This window comes from Cuculus canorus, chromosome 3 (genome assembly GCF_017976375.1).
Source record: "Cuculus canorus isolate bCucCan1 chromosome 3, bCucCan1.pri, whole genome shotgun sequence".
Taxonomy (NCBI): Eukaryota; Metazoa; Chordata; class Aves; order Cuculiformes; family Cuculidae; genus Cuculus; species Cuculus canorus.
The window spans coordinates 53,680,655-53,692,512 of record NC_071403.1 but is presented as its reverse complement, the minus strand read 5'-3'; the positions used below and the strand labels follow the sequence as shown (position 1 = coordinate 53,692,512).

The window sequence follows — 11,858 nt, the reverse complement described above, 5'->3', positions numbered from 1 at the left end:
ATATGAGCTGATAAGCTACTACTTATATGTCTACTACTACTAGTAGTAGAATTCTTACTAGTGTTACTAGTAGTAGAATTCTTACTAGCTAGAAACACTAGCTGATTAAAGTTACTGAGAAAAAAATCAAGAGACATAAGAGATATTTTTTCAATCTTGGTTGTTTGGTTTTGTTAAATTTAGCAATGCATGACTTACTGGTTAAAATACTAAAATTCTGCAATAATTGTGTAGTGCTTGTTAAATGCATGACAAACTGGAAAAGTGATAGCTTTCAAAAAAAAAGTAGTCCTCTCTTGGCAAGGAAACAGTGGTTTGTGATGCTGTAATAGAGTTTCTCAATAAATCCTCATGACCAAGCACAGCTTATGTTGGAATCAAAGATCAAACACCTTATTCTTACAATAATGACTAACTGCAGTGGAATCTCAGACCAGAGGAAATGTTCATTAGATCCATGTTTCTAAAGGCTCCTAAGCTCTTTCACAATTGCTGCTGACCATCGGTGCACTCAGACTCTGGTTTGCTTCTGTTCACAGAGTGAATGGGAAACATCTAGAGGTAGGGACCTGCTCCAAACCAATTTACTGCCTCATTAACAGGTAAGAAGGCAGGATTCCAGCAACGATTAAAAATCATAACTCTCAGCTACTAGCTGTAGCCACATGAAATTAATCTATCTATTCTTGCTCCATAGTCAGTGAAGAGGGAGATCTTTAAAATATTAGGTAGCTACCTTGAAACGAGATCCTTTCTCTTTCCCACACGTGCAGACAAACAGCTCCATAGCTACGTATTGTTAAAGAAAAAGAGTTGGGAATGTAATACTTCTAGTTATATATGCTCATTTGCATCTATTTTTTTCAAGACACTACTTAAGGTTTGTAGAAGTGAGGCTACAACTTTCATTTATATGCAACAAGCAAATAAGTATAAATTTTAGTGCAACATGTACAACTATTTCTAGGAAACAGATTAAAGAGCACTAAATCCATTAGATTTTTTCACAGAAAAAGCTGAAAATTCAGTTAATTTCCCTGAAAAAGACAGTAAAAAATTAATTCTGATTCTCTCAAAAAAATATGAAGAGTGTGAAATACAGAAAAACACTTTGGGCATTACTCCAAGACTTTGTATACTTTACATTCCGTTTTGCAATTGCTTTTAGGACTTATATGTAAAGGGGCTTCAGGGCACGGATGGAGGTCACATTTTGATGATAAATTCTCATAAATGTTCCTGAGAGTTTACTGATCTCAGCACAATACCTTGATTAAGAGACTTCTCATTTGGCTTTACAGTGAGGGATAAATTACTCTCTTAGAGATGAGCAAAACAAGTTAAGAACAATCTGGGTTCTCTTTGCCTCATTTCTGAGCTTAAAAAAACATAAAAATGCCGTGTAAAGCTTTGCTCTAACCTGCAGAACTATGTATACTTACCCCTCAGGAAGAAATGGAAGGGCTTCAGCATTTTCCCAAAATCAATAAAAATTTTGATCATGATTTAATTCACCATGAGAGACTGCTATAAATTGCTACAGATTTGATTGCTTAAGGTGTCGGGCTCTCTGTACATCATTTGATATACAGAATTTGTTAGATACTGCAAGTGGTCGATCTGTTTTGCATATGATATATGACAACAAAAATCAGTGCACATCATCAAAGAAAAAACCCTCGCATACCCACTTTTCTCAGTATAGGGATGTTGATAAGTGCAGTTGAACTCCTTTTAAAAACTAAGAAAAATGAAATCGGACAAGTTCTGTGCTTCCACTGAACTTTATGGTAGATTGTGTTTATGTTATTTTTCCTTGGTGATCATGCGAATCACTGGTAATACTCGACAATTTCTTCATTAAACAGTACCCTTCTCATCATACACTCATTGCTGTTTTTCAGAAGGACTGATGAAATAAAAAATCATTGAATGTTCTTGATAAAAATCAAGCAGTATAGCATGTTGCAAGAACTTTGAAGTGCATTCCACACAGCAAATACGTCATACTTTGAATCTGCCAGTCTAGAGAATGTAATTTTTAGCCACAGACATTTTAGCACAATGAATAAACTCAGACATTTAAGTTTCGTGAAAAATCAACTTTGTAGAGAGCAACTCTATGTCATTTATAAACACAAAAAATAAAGACAGCAATGACTTCCTCAAAGATTTTGTAGATACTGGAGACATGCACCATTTTGTGCATTTTGATCATCATGTTTCATATTGCAGATCCTCTGTAGGCTCTTTGGGAAGCCCTCCCTACAGTCTGTCTCCTGTGCCATGGCAGCAGAAAAGCCTGTGATGACTGTAGTGCACGGCATGCGCTGTCAGTCAGGGTTGCCAGTGGGAACAGGGATGTTCTGCAATATCCAAAGTGTCGAAAGCTGGAGTTCTTTGATTGGAGGCGTTATCCCTGGAGGTGCAATTTACTATTTCAATTTGCCAAAAGTTCTTAATAGGAAGGTTTAATAGCATCAGCTGAAAAGACTTTTATGAAGAATGATGAGTCTTTATAACAGCTTATTTCATAGATGCCCAGTGCTTTTGGTATCTACAGTTTGATTTTATATATAAATGGCATCAAAAGTGAGGCAAGGATGTCTTTCTGCCATGCTGCCTCACTTTTTCTTTCGTTTGACAAATAAGTCTAGGGACAGGAAATTTATGGTCCATAAATTTAAGCCCTTTAATTTCTGCTCAGCTTCTGGCAGAAGCTGCAACATCTGGACAGCCTTCTTCTGATCTACCAGCTGCCCTCTGCAGCCTTTGGGACTCAGGCATCCAGCCACAGTACCAGCTGAAAGGTAGGCAGGGCAGATATAAGGGAAATGTTTAGCAAAACTTTTGGTGTAAAACAAATCTCACTGGCTCCCGTAGCTATGATGACCTGTGCAGCTACTGCAGCACTCCCAGGCAACCCAGCACCATCTAGAATAGCAGGTCACAATTACAGCAATCTCCTCTTCTCCCTGCTGCCTGCCAGCTATGCACACAAACCATAACACTCCTGCATCTCCTGCTGTTGTCATAAACACCTGAACTTCAGACAAACCCTATGCACACCTTTCCTACCCCCTCAGCCCACAAACTTTCTGCAGCCTTCCTGGGCATTCTTTCTGATACACTCAGAACTGGCAAATTTTGTTCCGATTCGTGTCTTTCCGTAATGCCGTTTGTGAAGGGGCAGCTAAACCATAAACTGAAACTAATTAAGCAAGTAAAATTATTTGAAAAATTCAAACTAGTCCACTAAATCATTTAAAATGTCATGCATAGTGCAGCACAAAAATTGGCAGGGAGAAAGGGTGATTATCACAGGTAGGCAGGGCAGCAGGTGGCTGAGTGCTTGGGAACACTGGCTGTGAGGGAAGGATGTTGTTTATAGCTCCTGGACTGCCTCTTTCCACATTAATAAACAACTACAAGTGCAAGAATGGAAATGCCTCTCAGCTCTCTTTCCTGTACTGTGGATTACATTAACATAACACTGATGTTTGCATAGGCACAATGCTACCAAATACTTATCTCTGTACCGTCGATTTAAACTTTGATGTTTCCAAAGCTGGTAAATGTAAGCTGGTAAAGTGAGCAATGTTTTTAGTGGGAGATTAATGATGCCAGTTGAGTTCCCACATCTAAGCTCCTTTGGAGGGTTTTCATAAATGTTAGGTTTAGTTAAATATCACAGTGAAAACTATTTCTGTACAGATGCTCCTACACGTTGCACAGTAGTTTTGGTGGACTGTGAGATGTGTTTGTACCTCACTATCCTTTTTGTTCATAGTGTTTCCTGTTCCTTGGGGCTCCAATGAATCAGGAAATGTTTTAATTGCAATGAACATCAGAGATGTTAAGGGGCTAGATGGTGCCTGTGTGGAAATGTGCACAGTGTCTAGTTAGAGACCTGTGCAGTTCCTACAGTGCAGGAAAAGGAACCATAAGCTATAACCATATGGGATCAACCTCTGAAAAGAAACTGGGGCATCAAGCAGGTGGCAGATGGAATCTGCTCGTGTAAGAAAGTCCAGATGGTCAGAGCTGCAAATATGATGTGCTGGAAAGGCCAGACCTTCATTCCATGAGCCCTGGCATGTATATTTCTTCTTATTGTTAGTTTGAATTTAGCCTTGGTTCAGGCTGCTCACAAAAATGTGTGCTCACTGTGGATCACTCACTGTGACTGTGAGTGCTTCAGAGGGTGATCTCAAAAGCAAGGGTGAGAAAGTGTTCTTAAGAAAAGAACTGGACATTAGGAAGACTTTCTTCACTATGAGAGTGGTGAGGGACTGGAACAGGTTGCCTAGCGAAGTTGTGGCTGCCCCACCCCTGGAGGTGTTTAAGGGCAGGTTGGATGGGGCCTTGGGCAGCCTGATTTAGTGGGATGTCCCTGCCTATGTCAGATGATCTTTAAGGTTCCTTCCAACCCTAACTATTCCGTGATTCTATGATTCTAACTAAGAAGGAAAGTTGCTGCAATGCTCAACCTCATAACACCATTCATGCTAGGAGTGCAGACCAGCATCAGTCTCAAGTTTGAAGGTCTCCTGTGGGTCAGACCACACTCAGAGCAGGGAATAGAAGTTACCTCTGTAGGAAAAAGCAATCTTGCTTAGAGACATAGGTGGAGAGACTCTAAAATGAAGGTTTTGTCTGAAAGGGACAGTGCTTCTGTTTCCTCTGACTAGTAGAGTACACATCCCACAAGTCAGTCACCCAGTGTGATGGTTACCACAATACTTGGTATGTAGGTGCAGTATGTAAAATATCTTCAGGCATTTATATCCACTGATAACTCAACCTCAATCTTTCTAATCCTTAGTTTAGAAGCAGGCGTAAGGTATAGTATATATACACCATCTGAAACTTTTAAAAGGTTTAGGAAAAGCTTTGAAAAACAAAATGAGATGCTAGGTCATCAGCATGATATTCCCACAGATTTAATTTATGGCATTATATGTTTGAAATCAGACTTGTCAATGTCTGCTTACTGAAAGTATGAGTGTTGCCATGAAGTGCTATACAAAAAAAGACAGACTGCTTTCTATGGCATAAATCACATAAACTTCAGGTTCATTTCTAAAACTGAAATCTTTGATTGAAGTGGATATAAACATCATAATTACATCTTCTCAATCTGAACAGGAGAATACTGTCTAACAAATGCGGTCACATGAAAACTTTGAGAAGTCAGAATTCTACTACTCAATTTCTCTTTTGACAAAAAGTTATTGTGAAAAGAGTAGCAGTTTATGGAGCTAAGAGAAGATATGTCAATATAAAAATAATGTTTAATATTATTCATAAGTATACTTAGGATTTATCCATTCACTGTTGGTTATGCAATCAGTATTTCCTTTTCTCCCATTAGCTCGATGTGCGATACACATCACGTAACAACTCACTGAGGTGAAAGCAACCTGAGAGACCCTGTACATATTTGAGGTCAGTTTATGCATTGTTGTACTATTATTTTTTTACTGGTGTCTAATTCAAATGTTTATATCTTCATGGATCTTCTGTAAGTGAGCTTAGTTTTAATTATCAGTACAAACAAAATGTAACTTCAGAGTCCAGGGTTTTTTTTGTAGTAGTAATCCATTCATAACAAACACGTCAGTGGTATCACATGAGAAAAATGTCAGCCTGATCACTGAAGGTTTTTGAGTTTTATGCACGAAGTTAATCTTAAAAATATATGCACAAGTTATCTGCATGCTATAAACTGTTTAATATTCTCTAGGTCTTTTTTGCAGACTTCCTACAGACCCATGAGAGGGCTATTTTTCAGATAATCAGAATTTCTCCTTTCTGTGATAGTTTCCACTGAAGCCTCAACAAACATAGATAAGTAGTAAATAATAATGAAAAAGACAAGAATCTGAGGTAGCTCTTAAATCTCATGACGTAACAGGTTTCTTTCTTACATGTGACATTAATTATCATGATTGCTTAACCCTGAGACTCAATTAATGCTTTCAAAGTGCTTGTAAATTATTGATTGAAAGGCAGCAAGGAGCATAAAATGGTTGACTTTATACTGCAAAATTAAAAGTAATTTGAACTGCAACCCATAAACAAATGTTTAAAAAGAGCATTTTTTGAGCAAGGGCTTTCCAAATAAGGAGGCAGCCCCCGTTCTGTAAATCATTGATTTTTCTCTCATTTTAAACGTTATTTGTCCCCATCTCTCAGAATGACGTACATGATCAGTGCTGTCAGACAGTAATGAAGTTTCTGTTCAACACACTCCTTGACATGAGAAAAACAATGCAATAGCATTTGTCAAAGGAAAATGAGATGCTACTAAATCCTTTGAGACAATGTTTGACCTCTTCCCTATCCAAAGAAAGTGAACAAAGGAACCTCATCTAAAGAAACTAGAGGAGGGCTGGTGCTGGTGAGGTCTAATGTATACGTGGTTTTTAAATACAGGACTTTCTGCTCTGACTATGATTACAGTTAGTGTTATTTTAGGATTAAGTTTGGAAATTCATATCATTTGGTTCTTTGTTTATTCCTGAATCCCATAAGACCTCTGATGATAATAAGAAGGCTTGTGCATATCCAGGACATAATCTCCTTTAAGATGTGATTTTCCTCATTGCTTGATCCTCCATTGTTCTTTTAGACAGCAGCAGGGTTTGTGACTAGTAACCAGTATCTGCTGTTAATTCTAATTGTAGGATTGGAGCCAATTTATAATTAAGATTAGGACTGTAGCCTAAAGGCCTTACGTTCTCTTTTATCGTTGATATTGATGCATTGTTTATAACTAGGCTTAGGTCTATGGGCTACAGTTAAGCAATCTAATGTCTGAAAATCCTACTTTATTCTTCCCAGCCTACAGGGAAGTGCTCATTCTGCTAAGGGCATTTACTGCATTTACATTTCAGTGAATCTCTGGCTATGGTAGGGCAAAGATTATGGTTCGGAATATAATTAATAACAGAAAAATCTAAATACAAAAGCTTTTTCAGAATTTCCAGAGATAAATAGAAAAAGTGCAACCATTGTTGGTACTGTTTTCTAGTAGAATATTTTTACTCAAGGGTACAAGTTAGAGTAAGGATTGTGATGACATTTCAGCAGTTTAAGAATCCCATAAAGATCCAAAAATCAGGAAAAGAACAAATTGGGATTGGGTATTATAGTCTTACAATAATCTTTGATACCCTGACAGTAATAATATTAGTGCCAGGGATGCAATTAATCTTAGGGATTGTAGAGCAGAAAACTTCAACTATCCAGTTTACTGAATGGTTCTGCACATCCTGAAAAGATAGAAAGAAAATAGGTATAAGATTATGGCCAAACTCTTAATCATAGGCATTTACACATTTTGTCTGTAGCTTCAGTTCATGGCTATAGTCAGAGGCTTTGGAGCACATAGCACAAAAAGCTGTAATTGTTGCTGGGTTAGTTAAAGCCTTTGGCATTGGAAAGAAAGCTCATAAGCACCAGTGATATTTTTATATTGCTATATTATTTGATTTCTTAGGCATCTTGGCTGAGTACTAAATAAAAGATGATGAGTTAACTCAGGCATGGGTCCTTGAATGATCGCTATGGCTTATCAGCGGCTTGCTGACCCTTTCCTCACCTGTTCTAAACAACACTTAAAGTTACAGATTTCATGTGTGGTTCTAGAGACACTCCAGGGGCAATTCCCCAAAAGAGCAGGATATGCAGGACTGCAGAGGACAGCAAATCCTCCAAAACCATCTCCTTAGCCTTTGCACCCACTCCAGTGTTCATTCCTGAGTACACAACACAGGACTTGCATTGCCGTTATAGAAACACCAGTTCTAAACATTTCTATAGCTAGCCTAGAAAGTAACAGGTCTTGAATGGAGGGAGCATAGCTACGTGTAGTCTCCTACTGATGAAATTTTGCTACTAAACTAGGTCTGCTACTTTAAATCTCATCTGTGTCATTGGAAGCACTGAACATTTTGAAGGAAGAATCTTGAGGGAAAGTTCCTGAAAAGTCTGTCAAATTAATATGATGGCAAAAGCTGTGTGAAGATATGATAGCTTAAGGTACTTCAATGGAAAGCATGCCTTTGAACAAAGATGTGACTGCTTAAATTACTCTATTTGTTTAATAGCCTAAAGCACCTCAGAAATGCCCAAAATTTCAATTTCAGCAAAATCCTTCCTTGCCCCAACAAGTTTATTTTGAAATGTCCTGAAGGGCTGAGACAGCAGAGAGAGCTCAGCACTGAAAAAATGTAAAGGTAAGTAGAATAAAATCTGGACTCATGCCTCCAATGCTTAAAATAGACGGAACATCCCAAACTTACTTAGAAAAAGGCTAGCCCAAAACGTGACCTTCATAAGTGGCCTAAATGTTTTTACCTGAGGAAAAAAAAAAAATCCTGGCATTTACCATACTAAGGTCATTAAAAAAAAAAAAAAAAGACAGAAATTCAGATGGATGCCTTAGGCTTTTTTTCAGTTTGTAATGCTGTTTCTGCTTTTCATAGCTGAGTGAGATATTAAAATCACAGAGGTACAGGTGCAGTAAAGCTACCTCAACAGCATGAGCTACAAACCCAACACAATTTATAAATGTTTTGTACCTGTTACTGAAATCCTCCACATTTAAGCAAAATCTGCATATTTTAGGATAACTACTCCATGAAATCTGTCCTCAAATTCTGTTTCACCTGATTACAAACTGTCTTCATTCTGCAATACATGGAAATTGAGCAGAGTTGTTTTTAGTCTGTGTGCTTGAAGAGAAATGACCTAGAAGCATTTTCCAGACAGCCACCCGTTTCACTCCACTACCCTTTCTTATTGTAAAGCTCAAGTACAGGCTGCGTATCTGGTATCATACACCAAGTCACCCTACAGTGGAAGAAACCTCTGATTTTGTTATGATGCCAGGCGTCATCTCTAACAAAATTTAGTGATGGCAGTAGCAGTTGCTCGGGGGCTTGATGATGAGGACGCATTTTTCAGCTTCTTGGAAGTTAGTATCAAAGCACCACATTTGCATAGCGACAGAAATTCATTATCATCGGATGATTGTGGGCTGCTGATACCATATGTGACACAGGTTGGTTTTAATCCATTTCTGTCACACTGGATCCCCTGCTATGGTTAATACAGCAGCAGAAATGCCAAGGATCAAAGGATTATTGAGGAAGTACCCACATGCCTACCACCCAGTCTGTAGCTGTTCAGTACCAAATCTGAGCTCCTTTGACAGAGCAAAATGAAAGGTTTTCCATTGTCAAGTCCTCCAGGTCAGAAGTTCTGCAATTGTGTAGAGTATTATGATGGCATAAGGCATTAATTTTAGTTCATTGTGCATGGATTCCACAATGCATTTGCAGATCTCATGTTCACAAATCTGAATAATTATCCTGTTTCTGTGAATGTCCTACCAGAGCACTACCCTTTAAGTCTTTATTGCTCATATACGTGGCTAGATGGCTACCTAGCTTTGTGGATAAGCAGAACAGAAAAAAAATCTGTGTGTATGTAGTCCATACTGAACAAGAAAAATAAGGACAATTCTATGATTTAGTAATACACTGAACAATCAATTTTGTACTCATCTGAAACCTTCAGAAATGCTGAGCAAGGTGTCTAGCTCTCTAGACTGTTTTATGCATTATAAAAACAACAAAACATCCACCTGCTTACAGCTGTCTGCATGTCAGTGTGGCAAGTTAACTTCTGTTGCAGAATCGATAAAGGTTTCAAGAACCTAGCTCAGGATTTTTGAGATACACTGAGAAGATTGAATAAGTAAAGCACATTTTTACTCGTTCAGTCTAAACTGAGGAAATATTTTACATCCTTCATTACTGCATCTGCACTGCCACCCACACAGAGGGGCTCTAATCATCCAACAGAGGATTCTCTGGGGAAACATTTCCCTACGTTGTAGGCAGCTCTCATTTCATTCTGCATCACAGAAGAGATGTGTATAGGAGGGTGTCCCCCTGTATCTCTCTCCAGTGGGCCGTTCACTTGAGGCAATAGTTGCCGAGCACAGAGAGGAATCCTGAACAGCACTACAGCAATTCTGAAACAGCTGGTAAATACCGCAGAGTCTCTATGTTAACGCATTTTCATATGCAGACCCAACAGAGTCTACTACAGGTATCCATATTTACCTACCTAGGACCTTTTTTCCTTCAGCTCTGCTTGCCCCTCTTTTGCTTGCTTTTCCTCTTGCACTGTCATCTCTTGCCTCCCTCCTCTTCTACATCTGCACTTCCCACCCTGTGAAACACTTCTTCCTGCTCCCTGTACCTCCCCCTCCATTGTGAAAGTCTCTGACTTTTTAGGCCATGGTTGCAAACAACTCTAGTTTATAAATTAAATTCTATTTTGACTGCCCTGAAAATTAAGTCAATTCTCAAATTCTGTGTATAGTTTCTAACTTTACTGTAATCAAATGTAATCATAATGTAAAAGTTATTCCCAATGTATTACTTATTTAACATTTTTCATTCCACTTTAAACTATTATTTTAAGAGGCAGAATATATACAACATTAATATAACATATTCAAAAGCTAGCTTAACCTGACCTATTTGACTCATAAATATTATCATTTTTCCCACAAATTAATTATTTGCCATAAAATTCTCTCTTAAATATTTTCCTTAATAGTGCTTAAAAGTTCTCTTGAAGCTATTTTAATTCTGTCTCTTTCACTCTTGGTAGTTCAACTTTCTATTCTGCCTACAAACTATTTTTTCTATTACTGATACTTCCTACTGTGAGACAAAAGAGAGTCACAGAAGAGACACCGACTTTCTAAATATTGAATTAACTTTCTATAAATTAATAAGGTAAATCAAAGCCAATGCCTTTGTTTCCCACTTTTGGTGATGGGGGAAGGACAGAGAGCAAAACCTACATCTCCTTCTTCATGTGAGAGACATAGCCATTAGGTTAGTGGGAAAGCTTATTCTGCAGGCTTCTTCTCTCTTCTACCAGCCCCAAAATTCCCAGTCCAGCCACAAAAGTGGCCCATCTTCAAGTAGTTTGGCTAGTCCTGCTCCTGGAGGAGAGCTGAGGTGGTCATAAAATTCTCCAGGCAGACGTGGCAAATGAACGTCGGACTCCTGTTTCCCACAGAAATTATTATTATCCTGTTACATGTTAGTGGTAGTTGAAAATGGCTCTTTCTCTTCTTTTCAGCTGTGTTTTGTAAGATATCCTTGGTTGCTACTGGTTGCAGAAGGATTAGATACTTTGTGGAAACATGTTTATCAGGACACTGAAAATGTCAATTGTTTTTTTAATACACTAAGATGTAACTGACTGCAACCTATGGGATTGAAAACGACCATAATCAACAGTGGTCTGCAAGAGACTTAAAAGCACAATACAGTTAAACTGAGCTTTAGGAATAAGCTGGGATGTTTCAAAAATTGTTCTCAGTGTTTATTTGCATGCAGCAAAGAAAAAAATAAACTAACAGTAAACCTAGACCTCAGCTCTTTCCTGGTCATCAGCCTATCTTGCCATCCCAGGATGCCCGTTTGAAGGAAATGACCTTATGTCCTTGTTCAAGCACTCTTCTCCTTGCTACAACAGACCATTGATTTTGAGCGTTATTTTGCAAAGCAAAAAGAGTTTACAGGTATTTTTATAGTAGTTAATACAAACAAAAGAAAATCTCTCTGTGAGTTGTAATTTAAATCCAGAAGGTATGGCAGAAAATTTAAACTTCTTCCTTTACTAAGGAAGAATGGTATTTTACTGTATGGGACAATAAGTAATGATGTAATCGATCATATTTATTTCAAATCAAAAGGCAAACAGTTCTATCATCATAGGCAAGAAAATAATTTGCAATTATAATTACAGAAGAAATAGAA

At 38.0% G+C, this 11,858-nt stretch overlaps 1 long non-coding RNA gene across 2 annotated transcripts in view; it reads left to right on the top strand.

The window, feature by feature from the left end:
• Positions 1-496: 496 nt before the first annotated feature.
• LOC128851901 (uncharacterized) overlaps positions 497-11,858 on the top strand; it is a 28,482-nt gene continuing 17,120 nt past the window's right edge. Inside the window, exons 1-3 of one of the 2 annotated variants that reach the window (XR_008449432.1) lie at positions 497-602; positions 5,375-5,448; positions 8,154-8,243. This is a non-coding gene — a long non-coding RNA (uncharacterized LOC128851901). The remainder of the gene's footprint in view (positions 603-5,374; positions 5,449-8,153; positions 8,244-11,858) is intronic. The other variant, XR_008449433.1, reaches the window with a different exon arrangement.